Raw genomic sequence first — 22667 nt, 5'->3', positions numbered from 1 at the left:
TCAGGCTGCTCTTACTCCCTCTAGTGGCGGAAACCAGGTAAGACATTCAACTACTCACATGAAGAAATCCATAATATATGATTTATATAGGATTAACATCTCTTACCTGTCCCCGCCGCAGGAACTGCTGAAACAGACAGATTCCAGCCTTCACCCATCATGGTGGGCAGAGTTGTGCCAACCTTCAGGATTTTTTGGGTTCCTTCTCAGAGGAACTTCTTATCTGGACCTTGTAAAAGACTCTGCCAGAAACTTTCGTGCCACTGTTTAAATAGTACACCAAGTCTGGTTTTCCCAGAGCCCAGTCTTCCAAAGGAGAGGACTTACAGGCAAAACCTTGTTTCTTTGGATGACGAGGCCCGGGTACCATATCATCTTGGGAGTCAAATATCAGCCCGAGATATGGATCCGGTTATCATAGCCCTTAAACCCCTGCAGGGACCTGCATAGAGCTTTCTTCATAGCATAAGTTTTACGTGACCAACCAACTTAGACACTGGCGAAAAAACAGAGGTGCCTACCATATGGGAGGAATTATATAGGGGAGGAATTCTCCTTAATTGGGGTTAGCCAGTGTCCAATCACCAAAGGTGCCTATATAACCCACTATGTAATGAAGCTCCTGTGTCCCGTGATGTATGATCAAGAAATATATATTTATGGTATATACATTTGATAATCTCTCTCTCTCTCCCTCTCTAGCAGCAGGAGCCATTGAGTGAGGAGGTAGGCTGATACAGTCTATAGACACACAGAACCTGGGAGTAAGCCTGCATATCTGCCCCTACAGCAAGTGCTTGCTATGGGGACAGACACTGAAGAGGAGAAGCAGACAGCATCAGCGAAGGACCCCAGAAGAGGAGGCCAGTCCATTAAGGGCACACGAGTGCTGCCTTCCCTGTCCTTGCCACCCCCACCCCCTATCCATGCATCCGGCCCCTTTCAGGATGCCGGGCGCATTAATTACAGTGGCGGGGCATTTTTTTTGAAGCACTGATTAGAGCCAGAGGCTCAAATAGGCTTCAATATAGGGTTGATTCCAGGTGCAGAGCATTGCACTCGAAGTCCACCCAGGTGTGTTAGATGACCGAATGAATATTCACTATTCTCACACTGAATCGCCTCTCCTCCAATAAGGAAGCGTGGGTCTGAGACACTTTTCCCGACTGGCTGAAAGGAGAAGCATTCCAATTGGCCTAGGAGGAGGGAGGAGACACATGGCAAGTCGCCGTGATACCGAGAAGGAGAGCAGGGGAAGGCCCCGCAAGTCAGGAAGTGATGCCCACCATAGAGGGGAAGGAGATGCCGCAGTGATGTCAAGGAGCAAAGTTGGGGAAGGGGAAGCCGTTGTCCGTCAGGAAATGCTGCCTGCCATAGATGGGGTAAGTGCTAGACTTGTGCACAATGTAAAATTTTGTTTAGTTTCTGTTCGTTGTTATTAGTAAAATACATAATTTAGTTCTGTTATATTCGTTATGTTACATGCATCCTGCCACAGGCAGGATGCATGTGGCCAATCATAGCCCAGGCTGTGTAGTACACACCCCACACTATATAAGGCCACCAGCGCGGCGGCCCTGTGTAGTGTGTTGGCGTCTGTAGGAGTTAGTGGGTGTTCTGTGTACCTTCAACACAGTATACACCGATCGTTATCGGCCGATTTTGCGTTCTTGCTCTTCTGTAGTGGTTGTTGTCTGCGTGCCCTGACCGCAGTATACACCGATATATCCACCTATATAGCTAGCTATCTTGCTCTTTTTAAATAGAGCTTGCAGTCAGTTGTAGGAGATTGTGCGTGCTGTCTGCGGCGTGCCCTGAACCCAGTATACACCGCTATATCCACCTATATAGCTAGCTATCTTGCTCTTTTTAAATAGAGCTTGCAGTCAGCGGTAGGAGATTGTGCGTGCTGGCTGCATGCTCTGACCTGTCCTGAGAGAGTGAGAGCTTCCAGAGAGGTGGAGGAGAAGTGGGAGCTGATGGCGTCAGCCAGCCCAGGTCCGGGGCCCTCTTCCCGGCCTGGGACCGTGGTTCATCCCCCTGGAGCGAAAGACCTCTCCAGGGAGGAAAGACTGTTCCTGCAAACGCAATTTGAGCTGCTGGACTGGACCCGGGCCCAGCCGGGAGAGGACCCCGGGAGGATGCAGAAGCACCGGACAAGGATCAAAGTCCTTGTACAGAAGGCCACGGTGGCTATGTACTGAAGTCGGAGAGGCTAGCGGACCTGCGGAATCGTAGAGACCGCTCAGCCAGTAGCAGAAGGGGAGAGTACCGGGAGGCCATTGAAGGCCTGAAACATGAGTGCAGAGACCTGTGGCGGCTGCTGGGCGGTCTCTGCGAACGCGGAGTTGGTGAGAGGGGCTTCCTCTCCGAAGTGAAAAAAGAGCTCCTGAGAGCAAGCCAGGAGGGATCCCAGGCAGCCAGGAGAAAAGGCTCTTACCAGAAAGCGTTGCTGGAAATGGAGGAGAAGCTGCGAACCCCGGTGGAGGAAGTAGTCTCGATGGGTGAGGAAGATCAGCGCCCCGAGGTGGAGAGCAGCCGGGGGAGCGTGGCCCCTGGAGCTGTAGGTGTGGAGGGTCCCCGGATCCCTGTTGTTTCACCTGCTCTGCCAGAAGCTGTGAAGCAGGTAGATCCGGGTAGGGCACCCCATGATGCGCAGGGAAGCTCCGGGGGAGAGGCAAGTCAGACGAACAGCATGGGAGGAAGCTGGTGGTGGTCCTCACTAGAGGCCACCAGGAGGGACCTGTGAAGGCCAGTGGCCGGAGGTTGGTGGACGACGTTGCTGTGCGCCCCCCCCCCCCCAGTGGCCCCGATCGAGCCCGCAGCATCTGAGACAGTGCGAGGGGTGCCAACCGTAATGGTGGCCCCCGCCGCGGCCGCATGTAGTGAGGGGGAGGTGCCGGCAAGCTCAGACTATGTTCAGAAGGAACATTGTGGACAGACATCCATTGCAGACACTAGGGAAGGTGGGGGCGGGGAGGTGGATGTGGCACTTCCTGTTTCCGGGAGTGTGGCCGGAAGTGACCTCCGTGACCCGGAAGTGACCTCCGTGACCCGGAAGTGTCACTCGTGGTGGCCCCGGAGGTCGCGGAAATGTGTGCTGAGGAGGTGGGGACACCCCGGGCCTTGGCAGCCGAGTCTTCTGCTCCCTTAGGCCAGGTGAGAGCTCTGGGAGTCTCGGGGACTTCTCTGGTGGCTGCTGCCTTGGGTGCCCCAGAATCTTCCGGTGAAGCTTTACCCGGTAAGCAAACAAGTTGGGGGGATATGGCTCAGGAGATGGAGGTGGCTTTCTCTCAAGCCTCCGCCGCTGTGGGGGGTGTGACTACGTCTCCATCTATGGAGGTGGTCAGGAGCAAGGTGCCTATTGGGAAGAGGGTAGAGGGTGGGAGTGGGGGGGCGTGTGCTGCTCGGTCAGAGCCCATGGGCTCATCTCAGCGGGGGTCTGGCCCTTCCCCCACAGTCCCGAATCCCATCTTGGGCACGCAGGAAGAGGCAAACCTCTTAGGTGCCCTGAAAGCTGGGCGCTCATTTGCCCAGGTGGCAGGTTCCTCTGTCCCTCTGGGCCCCCTGTATGGCCAGTTTGGTGCCCAGAACTTCAGGGCCCCCCCTGAGGAGCAGCTCCAGGGGGCGCAGGCTTGGTCAAGGGGTACAGGGGGTCCGGAAAGGCGCAGGCGGAATGTGGTGCAGCTCAGGTGGGAGGGGCCGTCCGCGTGTCCCAGTAGGGGTCAAGTAATTGACTACCTGCTGGGATTGCGCTTTAAAGTTTCTGACTTGTTCGTGGTCATACATCCCGCGAACAGCAAGGAGTTCGATGTGAGCTTCGTCTCCGTGGTCTCTATGGAGCTTTTCCTGACCCTGTACAAGATCGTCAGGAAGTCAGATCCATGGAAAGGTTTCCATGTAGTGCCTCTTTCGAGGCAAGAGGAGATAAAAACCGTGACTGTCTTGGTTAGAAACGAGTCCCTTCCTCCTGAGGACATCGCAACCTGCCTGGCGCGGTATGGGCAGCTCCAGACAGGGTTGAGGAAGAATTTGGACGAGCGCGGGGTCTGGACGGGTGCTTGGTTGGTCAGGATCCGGCTCAAGCGCCACAACAATACCGTGGCGCATGTACCCGGGAGCGCATTCATAGGGAGAGACCGGATCCTGGTCTTCTACCCTGGCCAGCCCCGTCTGTGTTTCAAATGTGGCAGTCCCGCGCACCTTAGCGCGGACTGCACTATGCCTCGCTGCGTGAGGTGTAATGGCTTCGGCCACTCACCTGAGGGTTGCAGACTCATAGTTTGCAACCTCTGTGGGGAAATGGGGCACCCTTTCAGCCGCTGCCCCAAGGCTTTTAGGGGGTGCCAGGCTGAGGGGAGTGCTCCAGGCCCGGAGGGTGGGCGGGTCCCTAGACAAAGTGGGGATCCCAAACCTTCTGGGCCACAGAATGAGGGTGCCCCCCTCCCTCAAAGGGTCAGACCCCCCAGGCGTGAGCAGGGGGCGGGCACTGCATCGGCAGGTATGTCAGTAAGTTCCCCGGCCCCGTGCCCGACGGGGCGACGGTAGGAAAGCCAGCTGAGAAACAGGCTAAACCTAAAAAGCCCTCTGTTAAAAAACATCCTCCCCCCTCCCCCGGTTCCCCCCTCTCCCCCTTCCCCTCCCCCCCTCTTGTTTCCCCCCTCCCTGCCTCCCCTTCCCATCCCCTACCACCTTCCCCTTCTTCCCCTCCCCCACCTGTTTCTTCCCCCCCAGATGTACCGCTTCCGCCTCCGGATCCGGCAGCCCTCCTTATGCCTCCTCCCGCCTCTACGGAGATAGTGGGTGGTTGGCGGGTCGGCCCAGGGGGGGTGTCCCAATGGACACCTCTGAGGTGGTTAAGGGGGTGAATAAGCGCCTCAAAGACATATCTAGTGGGAGGTCAGATGGAGAGAGCGGGAGGGAGCCCCCCAAGTCAGATTGGGTGAAGAAAAAAACTAAAAAGCGGAAGAGGAGGGGCCTGGGGAAGGAGGGTGGCGAGGACCCCCAGCCTAGCACCAGTCTGGGGGTGGGTGGGGGTCCCTCGCTCGCCCTCTGGAACCGTTTCGGGGTCTTTTCCTCTGACCCTGAGGAGGATTGACCTAGGTATGTAATATAGAGAGGAACGTAAACTTTAATCACTAAGGATGATGGTACCCGCTCCAATACGCCTTGCGACGATTAATGTTGCAAGTGTGCGTTCTGTGGCGGCTAGGTTTTGAGCCTTTGATTTTCTCGGCCGTGTTGAAGCCGACATTTTGTTTTTGCAAGAGACCTGGCTGGCATCTGTGGCAGAGAGGCACCTAGCAAAGAGGGAGTGGAGATATGGGCCATCCCTCTGGTCTCTTGCGGCTGAGCCCTGCAAGTGGTGTTGCGGTCCTTTTTAAGACCGGTTCGGTGGCTTGTCGACGAGTGATTGAATTAGAAATTGGTAGGTGTTTGATTGTGGATGCAGTCGTGAGAGGGGAATTTCTCCGCCTCATAAATTTCTATGGTCCCCAGTCAAGGAGGGGGAGGAAGGACCTTCTTACGCTGCTGAAACCATACCTGTTTACATCCCAGCAGGTGGTCTTTGGTGGTGACTTTAACTTAGTCTGGGATACGATAGTATCTTTTTGAATCGCATAGTGAGGAAGGCTGGGTTGGTAGATATGCACGTTCGCCACTTCCCCAACCTCACTGGTTTCACATACTCCAGAGGTAGTAGCAAGAGTAGATTAGATAGGTTTTTTTTGAAGGGGGACTCGTCCTTTGCGGCTCCTGTGCTGCATGCGGTCAAGTTTTCCGATCACTGTATGGTGTCGGTAACTCTGAAGGTGGCAGACACCCCTCAGAAGGGTAGGGGCCTGTGGTGACTAAATGGGTCGCTACTTGAGGACCCTGAAGTCAGGTCGGCCTATGAAGACTTCTTTATGGAACAAGCTTCGCTCCTTGAGAGCGGCTGCTCTCTCCAGGAATGGTGGGAAGTAGTGAAGAAGAGGTCGGAAGGCTTCTTCCGTGAAGTCTCTGGTCGTCGGGCAGCTTCCCGGTACCAGGCCTACCAGAAGTTGCGCAGGCGGCTTGACCGCTTGGTTTCTGATGGTGGCCCTCAGGACCAGATTTAAGATCTGAAGCTTCAGATGAAGGAGTGTCAGTATGACCGTCTCGCCTCCCTAGTTCTTGAGAGGGATTACGGGAAGTTCACCAACCCAGACCCCTACAAGAGCTGTGGTGACGCGGTGAGTGGGAAGGTTATACACGGACTGAGGGATCCCTCGGCTTCTTTGGTGAGGTCCAGCCCGGGAATCCTGGGGATCGTCAGAGCCCACTTTTCGGACATCCTGAGGAAGAAGCCTTTGGACCTGGAAAAGGCCAAGAAATTTCATTATGAGACTCCACTTGAGGTGGGGTCTGACCCCCTTGGCTCTTTGACAGAAGAGATCTCTGTGGCCAGAGTTGAGCAGGCCATAGACTCTTTGTTAGTGATGGACGAACGTTTCGCCCGGCGGTCGTTTCGCGGCGAATTTCCGACATTCGCGGTCCGCACGTTCGAACGCCTTTTTCCGTCGTTCGCCGCGGCGGACTTACGTGTTTAATGTATACAAGAACTTTAACCTTTGGTGACACGTTTATCATGTGATACAGGACAGCCAATTGAGACATGACAGCACATGGACACTTGGACATTCCCCCTAACCTATAAATACACCCGATCCGGTGGCCATTTTACATTCTTTCTTCTGTTACGATAGGGACAGGTTCCTGTGTGGAGTAGGGAGAGATAAACCACTAGCTATTTGGTACACAAAAGTTCTTTTCAGGACTGGTATAGGTGTTAGGTGTTGATAGGTTTGCTGTGCTGCTGATTCTTGCAGCAGCCTGAGTGTCTTTTGTTAGTTTAGAGAAAGGGAAAGGACGGTGTATGCTACAGGGACAGCCAGATTAGTCTTTCATCATCATCATCATCATCATCATCATTAGCTGTTACTATCAAGGTCCACAAAAGAGCTGTTCCAGTAACCACTAATCGTTCTCTTTTTTTGCCAATTTGTATAGGGACAGGAAGGAAGCAGTGTTGTCAGGCAGTGAGGGTAATTTTAAAGACTTGCTGTTATTATTAGTTCCACAAAGGTTCTTTTCAGGACTGGTATCAGTGGTACAGTAATAGGCTTGTACATGTATAATATTCTTTCTTCCAAATATAGAAAGGATATTATACTTGACTGCTGCCCTTCTGCTGCAGTCTGCTAAACATTCACAACTCACTTGTTCCACAAAAGTTCTTATAAGGACTGGTAACTTGGTATAGGGTGCTACGGTACATAGGCTTGAGTGCGGTACAGTCTGCTGTTCTGTAAGGACCGCTATCGGTCCACAATAGATAGGGTTGACGTGCACCACTGCTGACCGCTGCCCTATACTGCAGCAGTCCTTCAGCGGTATAGGGACTGACGTACAGTCTGCTAAACACTAATACACAACCTGCTTGGTCCACAAAAGTTCTTATAAGGACTGGTAACTTGGTATAGGGTGCTACGGTACATAGGCTTGAGTGCGGTACAGTCTGCTGTTCTGTAAGGACCGCTATAGGTCCACAATAGATAGGGTTGACGTGCACCACTGCTGACCGCTCACCTATACTGCAGCAGTCCTTCAGCGGTATAGGGACTGACGTACAGTCTGCTAATCACTAACACACAACCTGCTTGTTCCACAAAAGTTCTTATAAGGACTGGTAACTTGGTATAGGGTGCTACGGTACATAGGCTTGAGTGCGGTACAGTCTGCTGTTCTGTAAGGACCGCTATCGGTCCACAATAGATAGGGTTGACGTGCACCACTGCTGACCGCTGCCCTATACTGCAGCAGTCCTTCAGCGGTATAGGGACTGACGTACAGTCTGCTAAACACTAATACACAACCTGCTTGGTCCACAAAAGTTCTTATAAGGACTGGTAACTTGGTATAGGGTGCTACGGTACATAGGCTTGAGTGCGGTACAGTCTGCTGTTCTGTAAGGACCGCTATCGGTCCACAATAGATAGGGTTGACGTGCACCACTGCTGACTGCTGCCCTATACTGCAGCAGTCCTTCAGCGGTATAGGGACTGACGTACAGTCTGCTAAACACTAATACACAACCTGCTTGGTCCACAAAAGTTCTTATAAGGACTGGTAACTTGGTATAGGGTGCTACGGTACATAGGCTTGAGTGCGGTACAGTCTGCTGTTCTGTAAGGACCGCTATCGGTCCACAATAGATAGGGTTGACGTGCACCACTGCTGACTGCTGCCCTATACTGCAGCAGTCCTTCATCGGTATAGGGACTAAGAGTTTTGTCACAGGGTCATTTAAAAAATGACAGGCAGAGGAAGAGGCAGGCCCTTCCGCAGGGGTGGTAGGGGTAGGGCAGGAGCAACAGGCTTGAGCCAAAGTGGGAAGTTGCAGAAGGTGCGTTCAATTACTTTAAAGGATGCACCAGACTTGGTTGAGTGGCTCGCTCAGCCTTACTCTTCTGCACCCTCCTCATCCTCTCGATCTGCACCCTCTTCTTCACTCTCTGCTATGTGCACCCCCAAAGACACTACCACCAACAACACGACCACCACCACCACCACCACATACCTTCCGCTTGAGTCACTGGAATTATTTTCCGATCCATATCAAGAGGACATTTCTGATGCGCAGCCACTCTTGGTATTGGATCAGGAAGAGGAGGTAGCAACAAGCGCTACTCAGCAGTCTGACGACAGTACCCAGATCAGCCCAAGGAGGAGGTTGGTCCCCGGTGTTGCTGCCTACTCCGAGATCTCTACTTATAGCGGTGGGGAAGGTGACGTTGATGATGACGTGTCTAGTGATGTCACGTGGGTGCCCACAAGAGAGGAAGAGGAGGGGAGTTCAGAGGGAGATATGGACCAGCAGATAGGGAGGAGAAGCAGGAATAACTTACATTGCACAGGAGGGACAAAGCAGACTGCAAATGTATCAGGAGCGAGTCATCGACCATGTACGGTCACATCTGGCGCTCCCAGGACACCGGCACATGGCTCCGCAGTGTGGGCTTTTTTTAACGTGTCCGCTGCTGACAATAGCGTTGCCATCTGCAATCTTTGCAGTCAACGCGTTAGTCGCGGTAAGCCCAATACTCACCTAGGGACGACCGCCTTAAGAAGGCACATGAGCAGCCATCACCGAGCCCAGTGGGAGCAACGGAACACACAAAGCCACACTGCAGGCTCTCACCGTCCAGCCTCGTCTTCTACTTCTCCTTCTCCTCTCTCCTCACAATTGTCCTCCACTCCACCTTCCATCACGCCAAGCTCACATTTTTCTGCAAAAAGGCAGGCTTCCGTGGGCCTAATGTTTGAGCGTAAAAAAATGATGACGCCGGATAACCCTCTTGCCCAACGGTTGGCGGCTGGCTTGTCAGAACTCATAGCCCGCCAACTACTGCCATATAAACTGGTGGACTCGGAGGCCTTTCGCAAATTTGTGGCCATTGGAACACCACAATGGAAGGTCCCAGGAAGGAAGTATTTCTCAGAGAAGGGCATCCCAGAGCTATATGGCCATGTTCAGCGGCAAGTGAATGTATCTCTGGCACACAGTGTCGGTGCCAAGATACATCTGACCACAGACACGTGGTCTAGCAAACACGGGCAGGGAAGGTATATCAGTTTTACTGCCCACTGGGTGAACCTTCTGACGGCCGTCAAGCATGTAACCCGTGGCACCCGTGTAGATTTGGTTTTACCGCCACGGATTGCATGCAGGCCTGACTCTTCTTCTCCTCCTCCTACTCCATCCTCCTCCCTCTCCTCCTCAGCTGCCTCCTCCTTTTCCGCTGCTAGCGTCTCTTCCGCTGCACCGCCCAAGCTCCCCAGAACCTATTCCACATGCCAGGTGAGACGTTGCCATGCCGTGCTGCGTCTGTTGTGCCTGGAAGCAAAGAGCCACACTGGCCCGGCACTCCTTTCAGCTTTGCGTTCACAGGCAGATGAGTGGCTAACACCGCTCAATTTGACAGTTGGTAAAGTGGTGTGTGACAACGGTGCCAATCTGCTTAGCGCATTGAAACAGGGCAAAATCACGCACGTGCCGTGCATGGCACACGTCTTAAACTTGGTCGTGCAGCGATTCCTTGTCAAATACCCTGGGGTCCAGGACATCTTGCGGCAGGCAAGGAAAATCTCGGCCCATTTCAGAAGATCTTACACGGCCATGGCTCGCCTTGCTGACATTCAGCGGCGACACCATCTGCCGGTCAGACGTCTTATTTGCGATTGCCCGACGCGATGGAACTCAACCTTCTATATGCTTGATAGGCTGCTCCAGCAGAAACGTGCAGTTAACGTCTACCTGTATGAACTCTGCGAAAGAAACGGTTCTGGGGAGCTGGGTTTTTTTTCACCGCGCCAGTGGCTGCTCATGCGCGACACATGCAGACTTCTGCGGCCATTTGAGGAGATCACCAAACTGGTCAGTCGCAGCCATGGCGCCATCAGTGACATGGTACCTTATGCCTTCTTTCTGGAGCGTGCATTGCGTCGTGTCATTGATCAGGCTGTGGAGGAGCAGGAGCGGGAAGATGAGGAAGTCGCAATGCTGGATGAATTCCCAGGGGGGGCTACTCTATCTGAGACAAGTCAACAACAGGAGTCTGATGAGGAGTCAGAGGAGGATGGTGCCGGGGCGGATGAGCAGGAGCAAGAAGAGCATGCTTTAAACCTTTCTGGGATCCCTGTTGTGCGAGGATGGGGAGAGGAGAATGAAGAGGACGACATTATCCTGGATGATGAGCAGGAGCCAGGCCACCACACCGCTTCCACTTTAGTGCAAATGGGGGCCTTCATGCTCCAGTGTTTTAATAGGGACCCCCGTATAAAAAGCATGAGGGTCAAGGACCAGTACTGGGTGGCAACGTACTTAGACCCCCGGTACAAACACAAAATGGCGGAAATGTTACCGCCGTCGCAGAGGGCTGTCAGAATGCAGCACTTCCAGGCCTTGCTTCGAGAAATGCTGCATTCTGCTTTTGCGTGCGCTGGCAGAGGAGCAATTCCCACTCCCAGAGAAGGATTTGCGGGTACCAATCCAACAGCGCCTGCAAGAAGAGGCCGGTTTGAAGATGTGTTGGTGACTTCGGATATGAGGTCATTCTTTCAGCCGACCCATCGACAGGTGTCATCCGGATCCAGCATCAGGGAACGCCTAGACCGTCAGGTGTCCGACTACATTGGGTTAACGGCCGATGTGGACGCTCTGAGGAGTGATGAACCCCTAGACTACTGGGTGGGCAGGCTTGACCTCTGGCCAGAGCTTGCCCAATTTGCAATCGAACTGTTGGCTTGCCCCTCATCCAGTGTCCTGTCCGAAAGGACGTTCAGCGCAGCAGGGGGGATTGTGACCGATAAGCGTACTCGCCTAGCTCACGACAGTGTTAACTACCTCACATTTCTAAAAATGAATGAGGCATGGATCTCGGAGGAATTCAACACATGTGACCAGTAGACCATGTATATGTCTATAAACTATTTTTTTAATCAAGCACACAGACCTTCTTAATTCATTTGGCTCACTTCCTTGACCCAAAAAAGCACACCGTACTATATGCCCCTACCCTCCTCTTTGAAGAGGTTGAGCGGTGTCATATTTCTACTGGGGCTGCTTATGATATCCCTGTGCTGTGCTGACTTCCTCCTGGGGGTTCTTATTATGAAGGGATCACACTATCCCTGTGCTGTGCTGACTTCCTCCTGGGGGTTCTTATTATGAGGGGATCACACCATCCCTGTGCTGTGCTGACTTCCTCCTGGGGCTGCTTACGGTGCTGCTGTCAGTGCTGTATGTCACGGTGCTGCTGTCAGCGCTGTATGTCACGGTGCTGCTGTCAGCGCTGTATGTCACGGTGCTGCTGTCAGCGCTGTATGTCACGGTGCTGCTGTCAGCGCTGTATGTCACGGTGCTGCTGTCAGCGCTGTATGTCACGGTGCTGCTGTCAGCGCTGTATGTCACGGTGCTGCTGTCAGCGCTGTATGTCACGGTGCTGCTGTCAGCGCTGTATGTCACGGTGCTGCTGTCAGTGCTCTGTATTACGGTGCTGCTGTCAGATGCCTCTATCACGGTGCATGTGTCATTCCGGTATGTCACGCTGCTGGTGATCATCTCCTGCACCCTCTTCTTTGCCTACCCTGGTCCCTGACCTTCCCTCTCCTCCATTGCCTTCATTAGCTCCATAGTCCTGAATTGTTAGAACAATTTCCCAAATAAAATAAAAATGCTTGTAGTTATCGATCCCAAATTCACCTCATACATGTATTATGTCATTGTCCAGATGGTGGGACTACGTTTTACCCCCTAATAATTACCACGTGGCCGCAAATTCGACATGAAGGTTTGCAAAGTTCGCCTCCCATTGAAGTCAATGGGGCCCGCGGCGAACGTTCGGTTTCGCGAACGTTTGAGTCCGTTCGCATTTCGCTTTCGCGAAACGTCCCGTCGGAAGTTCGTCCATCACTACTCTTTGTCCCTAAAGAAGTCGCCGGGTCCTGATGGGTTCACGGACGGAGTTCTACAGGACCTTTAAGGGCCTCTTGGCTCCTTGTCTGAGGGAGGTGTTCAATGAGTGTTTGGCATCCGGCCTGCTTCCTCCCTCGATGAGAAGGTCGGCCTTGATCCTTCTGTCAAAGGGGAAAGATCCGTCCCTGGTGGAGAATTGGCGCCCTATCACCCTTCTCTCCACGGATAGAAAGATCTTGGCGAAGATACTGTTTGTGCGTATGTCTGCAGTTGCAGGCAAGCTGCTGTCTGTTTCCCAGCACTGCACAGTTCCTGGCTGCAGCACCTTTAGTGCTGTCCTTAACGTCCGGGAGGCTGTGGAAAGGTGCAGGGCAACTGGTGACGGGCAGTATCTGTTGGCATTAGACCAGGCGAAAGCTTTTGACCGTGTGGACATGAGTACCTCTGGCTTCTCCTGGGGAGATACGGTCTGCCTGATCAATTAATCGATTGGCTCAGAGTTTTGTACAGGGGAGCTGAGAGCTTCCCTCTTGTCAATGGTTGGGTGGGTCCTACCTTTCCGGTGGACTCTGGTGTTAGGCAGGGCTGCCCTCTGAGTCCCCTGCTCTATGTCTTTGCGGTTGACCCCTTCGTAAGGAGGCTAGACTGCGAACACCTGAGGGGGGTCCAGGCGGAGCCCTGCAGTGGCCCGGACAAGGCGGTAAGGGTGGTGGCCTATGCGGACGACGTCTCGGTAGTGGTGGCTAGCCGAAAGGAGGCCCAGTTTGTGGAAACACAGATTGGAAATTACTCCGAGGCATCCGGTTCGTTGGTCAACTGGACTAAGAGCGAAGTTCTCTGGTTGGGGAGGGAGGGTGAGCAGTTTGCCCTCCCGGACGTGTTCCCCATGCCCTGGCCGGAAATTAGGATTCTGGGCATTCATTTCGGCCAGGGTGACGATCCCAAACTAAACTGGGAGCGCAGGCTGGTGAGTGCCACCCAGAAGGTTAATGCCTGGAAAGGCTGGAAGCTGTCACTAAGGGAAAGGGTGAGCTTGGTCAAAACCTATTTGCTTCCTGAATTCCTGTTTGTCAGCTACGTTTGTCTTCTGCCAAGATTGCTCTATGCGCGGATCTGCGGTCTGTTCTTCCTGCTTTTGTGGGGAAACAGGCTGAATCTGATAAAGAGGGAGGTCACGTACCGACAGAGGAGGCAGGGTGGGTTGGACATGATTAATCCCACGTTTTTTTTTACCGTGGTGTTTCTTAAGTTCAACCTACAATCCATTTTTCAGGACGAACCCTCTCTGTGGGAGCGCTCATGTGAGAACTGGTTTCTGTTTTTCCTGAGTGGGTGGGAGGGGGGTGGTCGCCCCGGTGATCTACGGAGATCCCATGAGTACCTCCCCGCCTATGTTCCAACAGCCCTAAAGGTACTGAGGCGGTGGAGGATAACGGCCCTGGAGGTGGGCTCGTTGGGTCAGCGCGAGCTGTACCTATGGGTCATGACCTCTGACTTTTTGAGACCACTAGCCTTAAGGGATTGTCCGGACAGGGTTCTCAGGGAGGGATTAGCCCTCCTGAATTCCAAGAGAATCCCGGCCAAGTTCTGGGATCTTGCATGGAGGGCGTTCCACGAACGGCTCTATGTGAGGTCGAATTTAAAGTACCGGAGTCTCGAGGACAGGGGCTGTCCTCGACCCGAGTGTGGAGGGGCACTGGAGACCATGGACCACTTTTTGGTTGAGTGCCCTTTCAACTTGGAGGTTCTGGGGGAGGTTGGGGATGCCATTGGCTATCCCCGGCTCCGGCCCTTACCTATTCTGAGAGGGTGTACGGCGACTTCAGGGCCCGGAGGGGTTATGAGTTGTCGTCACCGTTTTTAGTTAGTATAATTTGCCTTTATTACACCTGGCACGCGCGGTGCTTAGTGTCCACTAGGGGCAAGTTCCTGCCCGTGCATGAGGGGGCGGGGGATGTCTTTCGGGAGTTGGTGAAGGTGAGGTATCTTGAGGGAGAAAGAACGGGTAGGGAAAGGTATGCCAGATTGTGGAGAGGCTTTTCTTTTCGGCCACCTTGATGATCTTCCCCCTTCCTTTTCCTTAGGTGGTGGGTCTGTCTGTCCTGTCCCCCACGATTAGTCTTTTGGGAAATTTAATTTTAAAAACATGGTAGGCACTGATAGTTTCGTTACGTTCCTGTCTATAAGGGGTGTGTGGTGTATATAGATAAGTTGTTATAGATAAGTTGTTACAGATAAATAGTTTTAATCCATGTGATCTTGGGCCGGAGGGGGTTTTTCCTTGTGACCTCTCTCCCTCCGCGTCTTGAGACTGACTTTTCTTTATAAGCTGGTGAAGAAAGCATGTTTTCTTTTCTATTTTATTAAGTCTGTTTAAGTTGGTTTTCCTTTCTTCTCCTCAAGAATGAGTATTTTATGTCTTTGTTTTGTAATACAACTGGCAGCAGTTTTTAAAATAAAAACCTCCACCTATATAGCTAGCTATCTTGCTCTTTTTAAATAGAGCTTGCAGTCAGTTGTAGGAGATTGTGCGTGCTGTTTGAGGCGTGCCCTGAACCCAGTACACACCGCTATATCCACCTATATAGTTAGCTATCTTGCTGTTTTTAAATAGAGCTTGCAGTCAGTTGTAGGAGATTGTGCATGCTGGCTGCGTGCTCTGACCTGTCCTGTGACTGTGAGAGCTTCCAGAGTGGTGGAGGAGGAGAGGGAGCTTATGGCGTCGGCCAGCCCAGGTCTGGGGCCCTCTTCCCGGCCTGGGCCCTCGGTTCATCCCCCTGGAGTGAAAGACCTCTCCAGGGAGGAGAGATTGTTCCTGCAGACACAGTTTGAACTACTGGACTGGACCAGGGCCCAGCCGGGAGAGGACCCGGGGAGGATGCAGAAGCGCCGGACTAGGATTAAAGTCCTTATACAGAAGGCCACGTTGGCCTACGTGCTGAAATCCGAGAGACTAGCGGACCTGCGGAATCGCAGAGACCGCTCAGCCAGTAGCAGAAGGGGGGAATATCGGGAGGCCATTGAAGGCCTGAAGCATGAATGCAGAGACCTATGGCGGTTGCTGGGCGGTCTCTGCGAATGCGGTGTCGGTGAGAGGGGTTTCCTCTCTGAGGTAAAGAAAGAACTCCTGAGGGCAAGCCAGGAAGGATCCCAGGCGGCCAGGAGAAAGAGCTCTTCCCAGAAAGTGTTGTCGGGATGGGAGGAGAAGCTACAAACCCCGGTGGAGGAAGCAACCTCAATGGGTGAGGAAGACCAGCGCCCCGAGGTGGAGACCAGCCGGGTGAGCGTGGCCCCCCGGAGCCGTAAGTGCGGAGGGTCCCCGGATCCCTGTTGTCTCACCTTCTCAGCCAGAGGCTGTGGAGCAGATAGATCCGGGTAGGGTACCCCATGATGCACAGGGAAGCTCCGGGGGAGAGGCAAGTCGGGTGGAACAGCATGGAAGGAAGCTGCTGGTGGTCCTTGCTAGAGGCCACCCGGAGAGACCTGTGAAGACCGGCGGCCGGAGGTTGGTGGACGGTGATGCTGTGCGGGCCCCCCCAGTGGCCCCGGTCGAGCCCGCAGCATCTGGGACAGTGCGAGGGGTGCTGGCCGTAATGGCGGCCCCCGCCGCGGCCGCATGTGGTGAGGGGGAGGTGCTGGCAAGCACGGACCATGTTCGGGAAAAACATCTTGGACAAACATCCTCTGCAGACACCAGGGAGGGAGGGGGCGGGGAGATGGATGTGTCACTTCCTGTTTCCGGGGGTGCGGCCGGAAGTGACCTCCGTGAACTGGAAGTACCACTTGCGGTGACCCCGGAAGTTTTGAAAAAATGTACTGAGGAGGTGGGGACACCCCGGGCCTCGGTGACCAAGTCTCCTGCTCCTCTGGGTCAGGTAGGGGCTTTGGGGGTCTCGGAGGCTCCTCTGGTGGCTACTGCCATGGGTACCCCAGATTCCTCCAGTGGAGCTTTACCCGGTGGACAGACACGTTGGGGGGAGTCCCCTATGGGGGAACTAAGGGGGGAGTGCCCAGCCCTAGATTTCATCAGGGAGCTGGAGGGGTCCCAACAGCAGGAGCTGGATATGGCACAGGGGATGGAAGTGGGTTCCTCTCAAGCCCCCGCTGCTGTGGGGGGGTGTGGCTTCTTCCCCATGGGCTCGTCTCAGTGGGGGTCTGGCCCTTCCCCCACAGTCCCGAATCCCATCTTGGACACGCAGGAAGAGGCAAACCTCTTAGGTGCCCTGAAAGCTGGGCGCTCATTTGCCCAGGTAGCAGGTTCCTCTGTTCCTCTGGGCCCCCTGTATGGCCAGTTTGGTGCCCAGAACTTCAGGGCCCCCCTGAGGAACAGCTCCAGGGGGCACAGGCATGGTCAAGGGGTACGGGGGGTCCGGAGAGGCGCAGGCGGAATGTGGTGCAGCTCAGGTGGGAGGGGACGGCCGCGTGTCCCAGTAGGGGTCAAGTAATTGACTACCTGCTGGGATTACGCTTCAAGGTTTCTGACTTGTTCGCGGTCATACATCCTGCGAACAGCAAGGAGTTCGATGTGAGCTTCGTCTCCGTGGTCTCTATGCAACTTTTCCTGATCCTGTACGAGATCGTCAGGATTCAGATCCGTGGAAAGGTTTCCGTGTAGTACCTCTCTCGAGGCAGGAGGAGATAAAGAACGTGACCGTCTTGGTTAGAAACGAGTCCCTTCCTTCTGAGGACATCGCAACCTGGCTGGCGTGGCATGGGCAGCTCCAGACAGGGTTGAGGAAGAATTTGGACGAGCGCGGGGTCTGGACAGGTGCTTGGTTGGTCAGGATCCGGCTCAAGCGCCACAACAACACCGTGGCACATGTACCCGGGAGTGCGTTTATAGGGAGAGACCGGATCCTGGTCTTCTACCCTGGCCAGCCCAGTCGCTGTTTCAAATGTGGCAGTCCCACGCACCTTAGCGCGGACTGCACTATGCCTCGTTGCGTGAGGTGTAATGGTTTTGGCCACTCACCTGAGGGTTGCAGACTTATAGTCTGCAACCTCTGTGGGGAAATGGGGCACCCTTTCAGCCGTTGCCCCAAAGCTTTTAGGGGGTGCCAGACTGAGGAGAGGGCTCCAGGCCCGGAGGGTGGGCGGGTCCCTAGACAAAGTGGGGGCCTCAATCCTTCTGGGTCACAGAATGAGGGCGCCCCCCTCCCTCAAAGGGTCAGAACCCCCAGGCGTGAGCAGGGGGTGGGTACTGCAGGGGTGGGTATGTCAGCAGGTTCCGGTACTGTGCCCAATGGGGCGACGGTAGGGAATCCAGCAGAGGTTCAGGCTAAACCAAAAAAGCCCTCTGTCAAGAAGCATCTTCCCCCCCTCCACCAGTTCCCCAGCCCCCCCTTCCCCTCCCCCCCTGCCTCCCCTTCCCGTCCCCCGCCACCTTCCCTTTCCCCCCCTTCTTCTCCTTCCCCGTCCGCCTCTCCCCCCCAGATGTACCATGTCTGCCTCCGGATCCGGCGGCCCTTCTCATGCCTCCTCCCGCCTCCACGGAGGTGGTGGGTGGTCGGCGGGTTGGCCTGGAGGGTGGTATCCCAAAGGACACCTCTGAGGTGGGTAAGGGGGTGAATAAGCGCCCCAAGGAGGTGTCTAGTGGGAGGTCGGACGGTGAGAGTGGGAGAGAGCCCCCCAAGTCGGGCTGGGTTAAGAAAAAGACAAAAAACGGAAGAGGAAGGGCCTGGGGAAGGAGGGTGGCGAGGACCCTCAGCCCAGCACCAGTCTGGGGGCGGGTGGGGGATCCTCGCTCGCCCTCTGGAACCGTTTTGGGGTCCTATCCTCTGATTCCGAGGAGGATTAACTTGGGTTTGTAATATAGAGAGGAACGTAAACTTTAATCACTAAGGATGACGGTACCCGCTCCAATACGCCTTGCGACGATTAATGTTGCAAGTGTGCGTTCTGCGGCGGCTAGGTTTTCAGCCTTTGATTTTCTCGGCCGTGTTGAAGCCGACATTTTGTTTTTGCAAGAGACCTGCCTGGCGTCTGTGGCAGAGATGCACCTAGCAAAGAGGGAGTGGAGACATGGGCCCTCCCTCTGGTCTCTTGCGGCTGAGCCCTGCAGTGGTGTTGCGGTCCTTTTTAAGACCGGTTCGGTGGCTTGTCGACGAGTGATTGAATTAGAAATCAGTAGGTGTTTGATTGTGGATGCAGTCGTGAGAGGGGAATTTCTGTGCCTCATAAATTTCTATGGTCCCCAGTCAAGGAGAGGGAGGAAGAACGCTGCTGAAACCATACCTGTTTACATCCCAGCAGGTGGTCTTTGGTGGTGATTTTAACCTAGTCACCAGGTCAAAGGACCGGGCAGGCACCTCAGGCCCTCTGGGATACGATAGTATCTTTTTGAATCGCATAGTGAGGGAGGCCGGGTTGGTGGATGTGCACGTTCACCACTTCCCCAACCTCACTCATGGGTTTTCCCATCTCCCTTCAGGCCATTACCATGTCTGGAAGGCCAGCAAGGAGAGGCAGACAGGCGCGAGCCGATAAAAGAGGGCAAGCAGGCTCTGTGTCTAGAGACAACAGTGCTGGTCGTGGACGCAGTGCATCGTCATCATCAGCACGTGGCCATGGGACACGCTTGTCCTTCTTTTCAGCAGCTGGACATGTTGAGCCGCAACATGCCAACGACTTGGTAGAGTGGATGACCAAGCCCTCTTCATCCTCCTCATCCTCTCTCACCCAGGCTCAGGGTACTAGCAAAGCAGCTGCCAACGCATCGTCTTCCCTCCTCTCAATGTCATCATCAGTGACTCCTTCCCTAGACCCACCACGTCCTCCTGAGGAGTCTCCTGAACTCTTTGAGCACAGTGTTGGGTACATGCTCCAGGAGGATGCCTAGTGTTTTGTAGGCTCTGATGATGATACTCAGCTAGAGGAAGGCAGTAGCGTGAATGCAGAGAGAGGGGATGCTCAAGAAGGACAGCAATCTGGCAGTCATGTTCCACAAGCTGCAGCATACTGCCAGGTTTGCCCAAGCGATGAAGAGGGAGGGGATGATGAGGGAACTGACTCCACGTGGGTGCCTGGTAGGAGAGAGGAGGAGGAGGGGAGGCACATGTCCAACGAGGCAGGATGCCCTCCGGGGGCCAGCTTAGGGGCAGCACACCGACTGAATCACACCGCAGTGCTCCGCCTGTGCAGGGCGCTGCCTCTGCGCGTTATTCTAAAAGTTCTTTGGTGTGGGCCTTTTTTGAGACGAGTGCATCAGATCGCACCGCTGCTATTTGCAACATATGTCTCAAGCGTATCTCGCGTGGCCAAAACCTCAGCCGCTTGGGCACCACATGCTTGACCAGACATATGTTGACCTGCCATGCAGCTCGTTGGCAAGCGTACCTCAAAGACCCACACCAAAGAACAAAGCGGACCTCTCCTTGCTCCTCATCAGCTGGGATCTCCAACCCCACTAGACCTTTAGTCCTCTCTGAAACCTGCTCTGAGAGGAATGAAGGTGTAGAATTAGGTGTGTCATAGCCAAGTGCTTCCGGGCACTCTGCTATCAGCACACCCACGTTCGATTATAGCAGGCAAATGTCCCTGCCCCAGCTGCTGGACCGGCGAAAGAAGTTCACTCTCAGCCATTCACATGCCCAGCGGTTGAATGCTAGCTTGGCTAAATTGCTAGCACTTCAACTGCTACCTTTTCAGTTAGTAGACTCGGCCCCCTTCCGTGAGTTTGTACAATGTGCGGTTCCTCAGTGGCAGGTCCCCAAACGCCACTTTTTCTCAAAGGAAGGAGATTCCGGCTCTCTACCGGCATGTGGAAGGCAATGTCCTTGCCTCGCTGGACAGGGCGGTCAGCGGTAAGGTGCATATTACAGCTGACTCATGGTCCAGCAGGCATGGACAGGGACGTTACCTGTCTTTCACAGCCCATTGGGTCACTCTTCTGGCAGCTGGGAAGGATGCAGGACAAGGTGCAGTAGTGTTGGAGGTTGTTCCGCCACCACGCCTCCAAAATGCTACGATTGGTTGTGACACACCTCTCTCCTCCACCCCCTCCTCTTCTTCTTCCTCCATGGCCTCTTCCAGTGCTCTGTCGTCAGAACCAGCGGTGCTCCGTAGGCGTTCCAGGGGCTACGCAAGTACGCAGGCAAAACGATGCCATGCCGTGCTTGCGCTGGTTTGTTTGGGGGACAGGAGCCACACTGGGGCGGATGTTTTGTCAGTTCTGCAGGGGCAGGCCGAGAGGTGGTTGACGCCACGCCAGCTTAAGCGAGGATTGGTGGTTTGCAACAATGGCACCAACCTCCTCTCCACCCTCCGACAGAGACAACTGACCCATGTGCCGTGTGTGGCTCACGTCCTTAACCTGGTGGTGCAGCGGTTCTTGGGCAGGTACCCGGGCTTACAGGATGTCCTGAAGCAGGCCAGGAAAGTGTGTGTGCATTTCCGCTGATCATTTGAACCATTTTTGAATCATTTCAACCTGCCCAAGAACCGCCTTATATGTGACATGCCCACCAGGTGGAACTCAACGTTGGCCATGCTGCAGCGGCTGCACACGCAGCAGAGGGCCATCAATGAGTACCTGTGCGACTACGGCACCAGGACAGGGTCAGGGGAGCTAGTTTTTTTCTCACCACGCCAGTGGGGCATGATCAGAGATGCATGCACTGTCCTGTCACCGTTTGAGGAGGCCACAAGGATGGTGAGCAGTGACAGTGCATGCATCAGTGACACTGTACCTCTTGTCCACCTCTTGGAGCATACGCTGCGTGGAATAATGGACAGGGCACTTGAGGCAGAACAGAGGCAGGAAGAGGAGGACTTCCTTGCCTCTCAAGGCCCCCTTTATCCAGACAGTGTTCCTGCTGTGCCACCCATCACACAGGAAGAGGATGAGGAGGAGGAGGAGGATGATTGTGTCAGCATGGAGGTGGAGGCTGGCACTCAGCAGCAGCAGCAGCAGCAGTCTTGTAGGAATTTACAGTCCCAAGAAACCCGTGGACTTGTACGTGGCTGGGAGGAGGTAGCTGCGGATCATGTTGTCCTTAGTGACCCAGAGGACTCCGGACCGAATGCCTCAGCTAACCTACGCTGCATGGCCTCCCTGATCCTGCAAAGCCTGCGGAAGGATCCTCGTATTCTTCGGATCAAGGAGAGGGACCATTACTGGCTGGCCACTCTCCTTGATCCACGGTACAAGGGTAAGGTTGCCGACCTTATCTTGCCGTCGCAGAGGGAGCAGAGGATGAGACTTCTCCAGGAGGCCTTGCAGAAAGGTCTGTGCAACGCGTTCCCAGAGACTGGGAGGTTACAAACTCCTGGTCCTGGACAACGTGTTGCTGAGGCATGGGTCAGAAGGAGCGGTGGAGAAGGTGGCCGTCTGACCGATGCTTTCAGACAATTTTTTAGTCCGCAGCCCCAAGGTATGATCGGTTCCAGCAACCATCGCCAGCGTCTGATTTACACGGTGCAGGAATACCTAGGGGCAAGGTCAGACTTGGACACCTTTCCCACCGAAAACCCTCTGGCTTACTGGGTCTTGAGGATGGATCACTGGTCAGAGCTTGCACAGTATGCAATTGAGCTACTGGCCTGTCCTGCATCCAGCGTTCTTTCGGAACGCACCTTCAGTGCTGCTGGTGGCTTTGTTACCGATCACAGGGTGCGCCTGTCCACCGACTTAGTTGATCGACTGACCTTCATCAAGATGAATCAGTCTTGGATCACCCACAGCTACCAAGCACCTGAAGCTGATGTAACCGAATAATTTTTTTTGAAATATCACATCCCTTCAAGACTGCCTATGCTGATGCTGAGTGACTGTCCTGTTATGTTGATTGTCTATCCTCTTCCTCCTCTGCTGATATGTTGGAAGAACATTTTTGGTTCTGGGTGATGCCACCAGCCCAATTTTTCTGCCCCTGTTTAATAGGGGCATTTAATTACAATTTTTGATGCAATGCTTTGCAGCAGGGCTCATTCCTGCACTACAACTAGAGTATATGGGAGAGGTTGCAGTGTGGTGGCACCAGCACCAGTGCCTAAGGCCCAATTTTTCTGCCCCTGTTTAACAGGGGCGTTTAATTACAATTTTTGATGCAATGCTTTGCAGCAGGGCTCATTCCTGCACTACAACTAGAGTATATGGGAGAGGTTGCAGTGTTGTGGCACCAGTGCCAGCAGCCCAATTTTTCAGCCCCTGTTTAACAGGGGCATGTAA

At 54.2% G+C, this 22667-nt stretch overlaps 1 protein-coding gene across 1 annotated transcript in view; it reads left to right on the top strand.

The window, feature by feature from the left end:
* Nucleotides 1–22667, top strand: part of LOC143983031 (multidrug and toxin extrusion protein 2-like) — a 292152-nt gene that overhangs the window by 21127 nt on the left and 248358 nt on the right. The gene's annotated exons all lie outside the window — the stretch shown is intronic.

This window comes from Lithobates pipiens, unplaced genomic scaffold (genome assembly GCF_037356315.1).
Source record: "Lithobates pipiens isolate NorthernLeopardFrog02 unplaced genomic scaffold, aLitPip1_a1.2 Scaffold_16, whole genome shotgun sequence".
In the NCBI taxonomy this organism is placed as follows: domain Eukaryota; kingdom Metazoa; phylum Chordata; class Amphibia; order Anura; family Ranidae; genus Lithobates; species Lithobates pipiens.
The sequence above is the reverse complement of the archived record's forward strand: the minus strand, read 5'-3'. Positions and strand labels throughout refer to the sequence as shown.